At 41.7% G+C, this 11,360-nt stretch overlaps 1 protein-coding gene across 1 annotated transcript in view; it reads left to right on the top strand.

Annotated features, from left to right (window-relative positions):
* Nucleotides 1-4,182: 4,182 nt before the first annotated feature.
* b3gat1b (beta-1,3-glucuronyltransferase 1 (glucuronosyltransferase P) b) overlaps nt 4,183-11,360 on the top strand; it is a 52,515-nt gene continuing 45,337 nt past the window's right edge. The window contains exon 1 of the mRNA XM_085419524.1: nt 4,183-4,301. The gene's annotated coding sequence lies outside the window, so the exon portion shown is untranslated. The remainder of the gene's footprint in view (nt 4,302-11,360) is intronic.

The following is an 11,360-nucleotide window of genomic DNA, read 5'->3' as shown; positions in this document are numbered from 1 at the left end:
AAAGTCGACAGAGCCCCTTATAATCCCGTGTGCCTTATGTATGAACTCTGGTTGTGTTTACTGATTTTATGTGCACGGCGCTCGAAAATCTGTCAAATGTTTCAGTACAACTTTGCTAAGCTACGAAGCCGCACCGCTTGATGGATTGTCGGAGCATTACGGCTATCGTAGGCGGAGCCTCGCGGAGTGATACGTACTGTGCTTCAACATAATCTGTCACGATCTGGTACAGGGATTCAAACGCAGAGCGGTAAGGTATCTCCAAGGTGTAGTTTATTTACAGTGCCAGTGCAATATATGTACAGTGAAGGGATCCAAAACTCCGGGGGAATCACAGGGTAACTCGCTCACGTCTTCTTCGCTCACACTCACACACGTTCCCGCAGCAGGGAGGTCGCAGGTCCCGGGGGGGGAAGATCTGAGGCAGACGAGAAGGCAGGTCACCAACTAATCACAAATCACGAATATGAAGCACAAGAGCTGTGAGAACACTAACGTTAGGGGTACAATCATCCAGCGACGAGAGGATCTGTGTTCCAGCCTCAAATAGTGCTCCCGGTGATGATGGGTGAGTGTTGTCAGGTGTGTGTGTGGGCCAAGGGCGGGAGCCCACAGTGAGCTCCGCCCAGGCAGAGAGGGAGAGAACAGAAACAGCAATTGTAGCCTTGTGGGGCCGACCGGGCAGGCACGGAGACCATGACATAATATTACCGTATTGTGTGTGTATAACCCCTTTTTAAGTTTTGTGGATGTTATACATGGTTATGCTGAGGATATGTCGGCCAGTTTCCACTGGAAATGCCTTTTGGTTAAACTGTCAGCGAGGAATTTGCATTTGCACTGTTACATTTTTATATAACTTTAATGCACATAAAAAACAGCTGCTTGTTTAAGTGAAAATACATTGATGGGGTTTTTTGCACTAATAAAGTTGTGGAGTTGTAAAGTATTTTGTCTAGTGTCAGTTATATCGTTATCGCAAATTTTCAAACGTATATCGTGATAAATACTTTTGGTCATATCGCCCTGCTCTAGTGCAGACTCACGGAAACAAAATGACAAAACACAAGTCCACAAGAAGCCGAGGAGCTCAAGAAAACCAAAAGTCCGTGAAGAGCACTGGAACTCAAAAAACTGTCCATAAAGCTCTCCGGGGATTGCCCGGAGCAACACAGGCGAGGCAAATCCGGGATTTTTACAAACCAATTCTGGTTCATCAGTTACATTTAACGATCCGCTTACGCTCTTCTCATTCTGCGTCACCGCTATGTGCGTATGTAAACAAAGGCACTGCGCATGCGCGTTTTACCCATATTCTATTGCAATATTTCATTTTCCTATCGTTGCCCAAAATTACACCGGTATTACCGTGAACGGTATGATATAGCCCAGCCCTAATGCAAACTGGGGGAGCTAGGGATCGAACCACCAACCTTCTGATCAGCAACTAACCTGCTCTACGTCCTGAGTTACAGCCAGCCAGGTTGTGGACCAGACGACGGCGTGGCAGCAGCAGGACCAGATGAGGCAGGACCAGACTTAATTGATTAGTCTCTGATTGATTTAATGTTCATGTAATCCAAACATACAGTGTCTGAGTTTGTTGGTTCGGGCAGAACTGAATCCCGAGAGGAAAACAGTCTGATTCACAGTGAATGAAATGTCAGAAGGTTCGGGACCGGGATGCTCAAGCGGAACATTCAGCAAACAGTCACTCTTACTCACCGATGAAGTTAGCTCAGCAGCCCTGGAGTGACAGCGGCGTGAGCGACGCCTTCCCTTGTGGAAGGGGGAGGCGGCGAGAGAGAGGACGGACCAGTTCGCAAGTCATCCAGCGGATTGAGCTGCGACTGCTCCAGTTGATCGGGCTGCAAATCCTCCGGCTCCTCACACTGAAGCGGTTAACCTCCAGCAGAAACGCCGTCCTGCTGTGGCAAACGCAGCTGCTTCACAGAGAACTCTGTCTGGTGCTGCTGTGTTGGCGTGGAAAGAAAGATAGCTAGCTCACTGGCTCTTACGTGCTCCCTCCATGCAGCTATGGTGCTGCTCAGTTTAGTGTTCAAGGAGAATTGATGAAGCCGGGGTTGTTCTTAATCATTGCGTCCACTGCGCTCAGTCCCACAGACATAGCCTGTAAGCTATCGGCCTGAGAGATGCGGTCCAGCAAATTAACCAACCTCTCCATTTCGGAATCAACCTCAGAGGCGGAACAATCTGCGGGGTCCATGTTCTGGTCATGATCTTATGTCAAGTGCAGGTGAACTTAAATACAGCTTTAATGCTGGACGGCAAAACAGAAAACTGGCTGCATTAGAATACAAAATAAACAGAACACACAGTACAGAATGAGGGTAGATCGCGACACTGACACAGAGAAACACAAGGCTAAAATACACAGAGGGAGCTTTCTGGGAATGAGAGACAGAAGCGAAACACAGCTGGGACAAATCATACATGACGAGACCAAAGGGAAGCAAAACTCAATACATTAACCCAGACTTTCAAAGTAAACCAGGAAACATAACAGACTGAACTTGTATACATAGACTCACAGGCAGACACTGAAACCATAGACACTACAAAGGGAACACGGAAATCACAACCAAAACCTAAGAATTAATAAAGAAATATATTTAAAAACAAAATACTGGGTCAGCGACTCAGGCACCCCAACAATTTTACCCCTGTGAATCTGTGTCTTTGACCTTTTTTCTTAAACTGATGTGAACAAATGCTGGGTGTAACTCAGTTAAATTTAATAAATTCTGTTTTCATGGATGCCTGGATGTTAAAGCAGCAACACTGATCATTTTATTAAAGATGAAAGAATTTAGCCAGTGTTTAACTCTCAGTGATGCCGCAGTGTTCGTTTGACTTTGGGACCTGAAGGTCGATGGAGTTTAGGACCCAGATTACTCAGCGAGGCTCCATCACGCAGTGCCACCAAAGTCGTACTAAAACATTTGACAGATTTTTGAGCGCCATGTAGCACATAAAATCAGTTTGAGGTCAGTAAGCACAACCAGAATTTATACATAAGGCGCACCGGATTATAAGGCAAACTGTCGATTTTTGAGAAGATTAAAGGATTTTAAGTGTGCCTTATTGTGCGGAAAATACGGTACTAAGGTTTTCAGCATCTCTGCCATGGCATCAGACTACACAGGCCCCCCTTCCCAAGTTCATCAGTGAGTCCTGATCGCCTAAGGCACTGTCACAGGTTTATCAGTTGGACCAATACCTCTGTTTACTTGTAAACAGACCTAACTGTTGTTGATGATGTCTGTTGATTTAAAATTAGCTTTTGCCTTTTATTTAAATGCAGTTGTCCATAATGAGTGGTTTTCACAAAGTACATGGCAGCTCCTGGTATCTTCCAATTTTAAGGCTGAACTAGTAAGTTTTTTTCCTCTTGGCTAATTGCATCTGTGGTTTTACTGATATTGCCTGAATGTGGCTTTACATCTGGGATTTTACCAATGTCATGTTTCCCCATACATTTTCTTCCCATAGTGTATGTGTAGACAAACGTGTATGACTGCAGTGTCCCATGTGTGATGTCAAAAGACTTACGCAGGCTTGAAGTTAGAGTCTCTTGTCTAAACCACCTGCTGTAAGCACCATCAGCCATGTACCAGTCCTCCTTAGTTCCTGATATGAGCGTTCCTCAGATTGTAGGCATATTTTTACCCTATTTCTCTTTAGGAGTTTTCAAGCAAAAAGAGTCTATTCAAAGTGCACTCCTTTCATACGCCTGTCAGGAAATGAAAAGAAATGCCCTTACTGTCTGACTAGTGGGCCATGTGACTAGCTTTTTTTTCTTTTGCCTTAGATAAACAACTCTCAGTTTTTTGAAATCCAGCTTCATCCCCAAGCAAAATTTCCATTTGTGTGGCTGTGACATTTTTTATGTGATTTATTCTATTGTCCCGAATCCCCCGGCCTTTGCTGCCCCTCCACCTCGTCCCCTTGCCATCAGCTTGACAATCCCAGCCTTTGTTTTTGCAATGAGAAGCAGCATTCTTCCAGAGGGATGACCTCCTCTGTCTCTATAGAGGCTGGCACTGGGGACACGACCCTCCCCGATGATTGGATAGCACCCGCCGGATGCTGTGAATGAAATCCACTAGTTGTCACCCCAATGCTGCCCACATGTGCGCCAAACACAAGCTCATTCCCGAGAAAGAGAACTCGAGGGATCCCTCTGTTCATCCCAGCTGATGCTCCCAAGCCTCAGCACCGCTATCAGGACCATTAGCACAGAACACAGGATCCAACTCTGTGGATCATCATTCGTTTCTGTGAGTATCCATTTGATGCTTTTTAACCGTAGTTTTTAACAATATACTTTAGAGTCAGGACTCCAGTGATCATTATATTATTGTTCTTAACAACTGCCAAGCAGGGCAAATTAATTTCTTCCTTTTTAGAAGAAAAGAAAAGAGGAGGTTTTAGCAGCACCATAAGAGGAGGCTGAAATGAAAGGTACTGAAGTGAAAAACTATTTCAGAGAGACTTAAAATCCCAAAGCACACTCATTATTAGAATTCCAAGCCAGCAGTACATCAAGGCACCCAGCTCAAGTTTTATACCTCAAACCAGCTGAAAGGGATGAGTGCAAACACAGGAACATCAAAAACCAGAAACAGTAATGCATTAGGCTACCTGCAGCGATGCAGGTATCTGTCATACACGGACACCTGCACAGATCTGGATTCAGGTTATTATGCAGTTATGTAGGTAGGGATAAGTGAATTTACTTTGCAATACCTGTATTGTACTTTTATTAAATACACAGCACATAATAACTGTTGCCGTTATGGCTGTCTGTGTGCCACCTGGCTTGAGGACTGTAGGGTGGGAATAGGAACTGCTTTGTAATGAGGATTTGCCGTGGATACATGGATGCTATAACACAGAGTTAGCTGGGCATTCACAGAAATGCAAAGCTGTGGTCAATGGTGCTATTTATTGAAATTCCATATCATGAGTGTATCTGTGCGACACAGTGCTTGTAAGGCTTGTTACCCTTTAAATTGTGGCTCTTTCATCAGTATGCCTTCAGTGTGTACATGTCACATAGCCCCCAGCAGTGCCTGCCATTTGACTCTCATTAGCACAAACAACATTTGTATGGATTTCCCAGCTGAAACCGAATTTATGTTTCAGGGAGTTTTGATACCAAGAGAGACCTATTTATAGTGTTTATGAGCTCGTCCATACATTTTAAAGACATGGTCAGACACTTTCAATCCTTTTAAGTGCGGCATGAGGCCTGCCTGTCCTCCTTCCACTCATTGCTCTTTAAACCAGTCAGAGTCTATCAATAATGAGCACTGCATTAGAATCATTTGGTTTGATTTGTAGATGTGCGTCTCTTTCCAGCACAGCTTTACTGCCAAGTCCCATTATGTACTTGAATTGATTTACAGCTATTCTATCATTTCTTATAGGTAACGCCATAAAAAAGGCACATTAAAAGAACACAAGAAGATTGCAGTCACATTAAAACACTGGTGCCGTAGTAAATGTGTAGTAGTGGTCAGTTGTGTGTTATATAAACAAACTATCAGCCTGTTGTTGCTGATTGGTGTTCTAACAGGCACAATCATCGGCATGCTTCAGTGCTCGCACACAGTGCTATTGTTCACGGCTGAGCTGAAGAAAATAATACTACATTATGTAGATGGATCAAAAATGAATCATTCCATGAAAGAACCTTCAAATTGTTAAAAAATTGTTTTATGTCTGAGTTTCATGCAATGTTCGTGTGCTGACTCATCTGCCCCCAGCAAAGGTCATTAGCAAGTGGCAGACCCGTGTGCTTAGTGATGTGTATGGACACGGGTGCTGCGCCAAGAGGATTCTGAAAACCAATCAAGAGAGCACTTTCTCAGCTGATGGGATTTAATGAAAAAATCAATTTGAAACAAACACTGCCAGCACGACCCATGTTATTTTATTTTCTCCTTATCCTTCAAAGTGCTTCCAGTAGCGATGGTAGCGGTACTGTCATGAGCCATGTCTTTGATTATGCGCATTTTCATCATGTAAAATTATTCAATAAGAAATATTGTATTTGTCATTTTTTTAATGTTTTCTTATCAGTCGCAGTATTGGGTCGATTGCCTGATAGTTTTATAAAGACAGAAATATCATTTGTTAACTCTCTTTTTCCTAAGATAATTTTTATTTGACATTGTTGGCTCTGTTTGTCAGTTGTTGGTGTAAGGAAACAGGAAACAGGGAAAGGGTGTCACGGCGAGTGAGATGAGCCGTATAAAAATAATAAATGAGGATCCAATTGCAGGCAGTAGTGGAGGAGTGAAGGTGGTTTATTGGACACGAAATAAATATAGACAAACAGCAAATGGAGCACGAACTAAACTAGACTGGAGACAACTAAACTACTGAGTACAAACCGGAACTCAAACATGAAGCAAGGTGGACGACGGTACAAGATGGTGACGGCAGGGAAACACACAGATGACGCAGGGTGGAAACACAGACAGACCAGCCACAACAATGACTGAAGACATGACTTAAATACACAGAGAACCACAGGGGAATTACACACAGGTGGTGGACACAGCTGGGAATAATCAACAAGACGAGACAAAGGTAAAACTGAACACACTCACATGAGACGCAGACCTTCACAATAAAACAGGAAACAAAACACACTTTACTAAGACACAGACTAGACAGAGACAGACTTGAAATGACATATGAAACTAAACCCACATCTTAAACCCAGATAAACAGAACATGGAACTCTAATAATAGACATAAACATTACCATAACACGACAAGAGAACAAGAACACAATCCCTGATGCAAACTTAAATCAAAACACAATAAACTCAAAATACTGGGTCCAACGGACCCAGAACCGTGACAAAGGGTATGACATGCAACCTGCTGGGAGGAACAGTGAAAGCTGCAGGCACAGCATGGGGTATGTGCCTTATCCGTTAGACCAATGCACACTTTCAGCTATTTGATTTTAATTGCAAATACTTGTAAATACTTAAACGTTGTGGGTTTAACATTAGTAAAGGGACTCAGGCAGCTGGAAACCATATATCTATGTATGGATGGATGTATGGATAGATGAGGTGTTTTGTGATGTTCTCAAATTGATCTCCCTGTTGGAGCTCAGTCTGGGGGAGTTTTTTTTCTCCTCGTCTTTCCTCATGTTGTGCAGTTTCCATTGTTATACCTCTCTGACCTGCCTTCCCCATGTGATGTTTGTGTAATGTATGTATGGTCGGAAGGGTAAGATGGTGCTGGCAAGGCTGGCAGCCTTAACCCAATTTCCCTCGGGATGAATAAAGTATTATCAATCAATTAATCAATCAATAGCCTGGCTGCAATTACACTTTTTCAACTTTATATTTGAGCTTGTAACAGACATTTATGCAATATAATGAAGGAAATGTAGAATAAACATAAAGAATGTTAAATGCTTAAATTCAAAGAGAATTTGAATAGTTTTCTTCAGTCTGTTAGCACAGGCTCTCTCCTGTGAAATGCAACTTTTTTAAAAACCTATATACTAATAGGTAAGTATACATTAATATATAATATACACTGAACAAAAATATAAACACAACACTTTTGTTACTGCTCCCATTCCCCATGGGATGGACGTAGAGACCTAAAATTCATTCCAGATACACAATATAACCATCCCTCCCAAACAGTGGTCACAAATCAGTCCAAATGTGTGGTAGTGGGCACATCTGCTATATTGAGATAATCCATCCCACCTCACAGGTGTGCCACATCAGGATGCTGATCTGACATCATGAGTAGTGCACAGGTGTACCTCAGACTGCCCACAACAAAAGGCCACCCTGGAAGTTTACAGTTTTTTGTTCTATTGTGGGTCTGGGGACCCAGAACCGGTCAGTATCTGGTGTGACCAACATTTGCCTCATGCAGTGCAACACATCGTCGCATGGAGTCTATCAGATTGTCAATTGTGGCCTGTGGAATGTTGGTCCACTCCACTTCAATGGCTGTGCGAGGTTGTTGGATATTCGTGGGAACTGGTACACGCTGTCGTATACGCCGGTCAAGCACATCCCGAACATGCTCAATGGGTGACATGTCTGGTGAGTATGCTGGCCATGCAAGAACTGGGACATTCTCAGCTGCCATCTGCCCTGAACAATGTGAACCATGATTCATCCGTGAAGCGCACACCTCTCCAACGTGCCAGACGCCATCAAATGTGAGCATTTGCCCACACAAGTCTGTTACGGCGACGAGCTGGAGTCAGGTCAAGACCCCGATGAGGACGACGGGCATGCAGTTGAGCGTCCCTGAGACGGTTTCTGACAGTTTGTGCAGAAATTGTTTGGTTGTGCAAACCAATTGTTCCAGCAGCTGTCTGGGTGGCTGGTCTCAGACGATCTTGGAGGTGAACCTGCTGGATGTGGAGGTCCTGGGCTGATGTGGTTACACGAGGTCTGCGGTTGTGAGGCCGGTTGGATGTGCTGCCATATTCTCTGAAACGCCTGTGGAGACGGCTTATGGTTGAGAAATGAACATTCAATGCACGGGCGACAGATCTGGTTGACATTCCTGCTGTCAGCATGCCAATTGCACGCTCCCTCATTGCTTGTGGCATCTGTGGCATTTTGCTGTGAGACAAAACTGCACATTCCAGGGTGGCCTTTTGTTGTGGGCAGTCTGAGGTACACCTGTGCACTACTCATGATGTCAGATCAGCATCCTGATGTGGCACACCTGTGGGGTGGGATGGATTATCTCAATATAGCAGATGTGCCCACTACCACACATTTAGACTGATTTGTGACCACTGTTTGGGAGGGATGGTTATATTGTGTATCTGGAATGAATTTTAGGTCTCTACGTCCATCCCATGGGGAATGGGAGCAAAAACAAAAGTGTTGCGTTTATATTTTTGTTCAGTGTATATTAGTGCTGCCAAACAATTAAAGTGTTTAATCAGATTCATCACAGGGTTACTGTGGATTAATTTTGATTAAATATCATGTTTATTCTATATTAATCAGATTTCATTTTGCATGAGCAAACAGACTCGAGAAAAAAGGGAAAATATACGAACTTAATATGTTTATTGAACATTTGGAACATTCATGTTAACAGAAACCTCTGTAAACGTTCATCCTCTCTCTCTGTCACTCCTGGGGAGGCTTCAAGTCCTTGAAACGAGGACCTGTGTAAAGGTTCTCAGTGATGTTAACAGGTCTGCAGTTTGTTGCAATCCCCTCGGCGTCAGTCGATGTGTCCGAGGTCGACTTACTGAGTCCCCGATGCTCCGTGAGGGGTTTGTCGCAATTGTGGTTTGACATATATATCTATCTATCTATATATATCTATATCTATATATATATATATATATCTCTATATATATATATATATATATATATATATATATATATATATATATATACACACAGCAAATCCAGCATGTCCAAATTAACACTGTCGGATTTGATTTCAACACTATTAAAGTGTCTATATGGGTCCACACCAGAGAGTGTTAATTTAACTCTTTTTGGAGAGTTGGTACGTTAACTCTGATTTAGTGTTAAACACCAAATCTGTCTGGAGTTGATAATTTAACACTTGGTGTTAAGAGTTTATATATTAACTCTCAAAGAGTATTTTAGTTTAACTACGTAAGAGTTATCTTCTAATTCATTCTAAAAAGCGGGAATTTTACTGTTCTGAACTTCTAGAAATTTCTTTTGGAAATAAACATTTACTAAAAAGATGCAATGGTTTTTGAAAAACATTTATTCTGAACTGTGCACCACAATTTCAAAACATTTTCTGAAAGATGTAACAGTATACATGTTCTCACTTTCATTAGAATTTTGTTTATCAAAAGGTCTGACATAGGTGAGCTGGTAAATGCAAATAACAGCATTCTCAACACTTATTTCTTCAATACAATATGCATGTCCTTCATTCATCCCTTTGTGGAACTTCAACGCACTTCTGCTCTCCCCCATGTTCCATCTTCACAAGCATATCCTGTGCGGAGATCGAATAAAAATTAGTTGACACTAATTAATGGCACAAATAATCCAGTAAACAATTGCAGCACAGTAAAAAAAAAAAAAAAAAAAAAGGAATCCTCTTTGAGCCAGGTAATACTGAACTAAATGTAAAACTTTTTCATTTTTACCTAAACCGTGTGCACAAAACTCTGGAGGGATCTATGCTAACGTAGAATCCAGTCAGGACGTGTGCTACTGCTGTTTGCTCGTTTTTTTTTTTATTATGGGCGATCGTTTTCAGGCTTCAAGTAGCACCATTACACCAACATTTCACATTGTACACATTGTTTTAGGTGTATTTGACCAAAGATTTGACTGAAAATTCACATGCAAGCTTTTTTTCAAGGCTGTGGTATTTGCCCGCAAACAATACCTTTCAGCTAGCTAAAACAGAATATTATGCTATCAGCGAGCAACATGGCTAATGCCTTTCACACAGCTTTGTCTCAACTCCAAAGAGCCACAGAAGTAAAAGCTCATAATAATAATTGAAACAATCTTTGAAAAAATGACTTACCAAGCATGGCAAACAACTCAAACATGTAGAGCAAAATGTTCTGAAACGGCTTCACTTCAGCTTCGATTGGAGCCGTGCTGGGGGCGGAGTCTGTGAATTTACTCTGTTGGTGTCATAGCCCCTGTAGGAGTTCAGAGTTAAGAGGTCAAGAGTTAATGTTTCCATTGTAACACCTCCAGATTTGACAGAGAAAGACTCATTTTTAACACTCGATTTTAACTACTATCATTTTACACCTCAGAGTTACATTAAAAGAATGTGACTCTGCTTAGAGTAAAATTAACTCTACTTTTGCAAGAAGACTATTAACACCAAAAAATGTAACACTTTTGAATTTGCTGTGTAGATATATATATATATATATATATATATATATATATATATATATATATATATATATATATAGTTAAACATGGTGAAATGTTCGTGTATTGTAGACCAATAGAAACCAAAGTGTCTCTACTGTAGCGGATTTGTGTGTTTTGCATGATGCCCATGCAAGATTATCGCAGATATAGCAAAAAGTGACAAAAAACTGCAAAAAGTGGAGAAGTTGGGGCAGAGCATCCAGCACGGCAGCCGACCTCACCGGCGCCATTTTGTAATTATGCTTAACTATATGAAGCTTATTAGACATTATGAAATAGATTGTATGTAAAAGCAAATTTTGCCAAAGTGCTTAAAAGAGTTTTTTTCCTTAGCAAATTTTCTACTTAAATTTTGTATTAATTTAACAAATTTTTGGATATCATGTGTGATTTCCATTGCAAATATTAATCAAA

Source organism: Rhamphochromis longiceps, linkage group LG10 (assembly GCF_057381845.1).
Source record: "Rhamphochromis longiceps isolate RC_006_pf linkage group LG10, R_longiceps_female_GT1.1, whole genome shotgun sequence".
Taxonomy (NCBI): domain Eukaryota; kingdom Metazoa; phylum Chordata; class Actinopteri; order Cichliformes; family Cichlidae; genus Rhamphochromis; species Rhamphochromis longiceps.
This window is presented reverse-complemented; position numbering and strand designations above follow the sequence as displayed.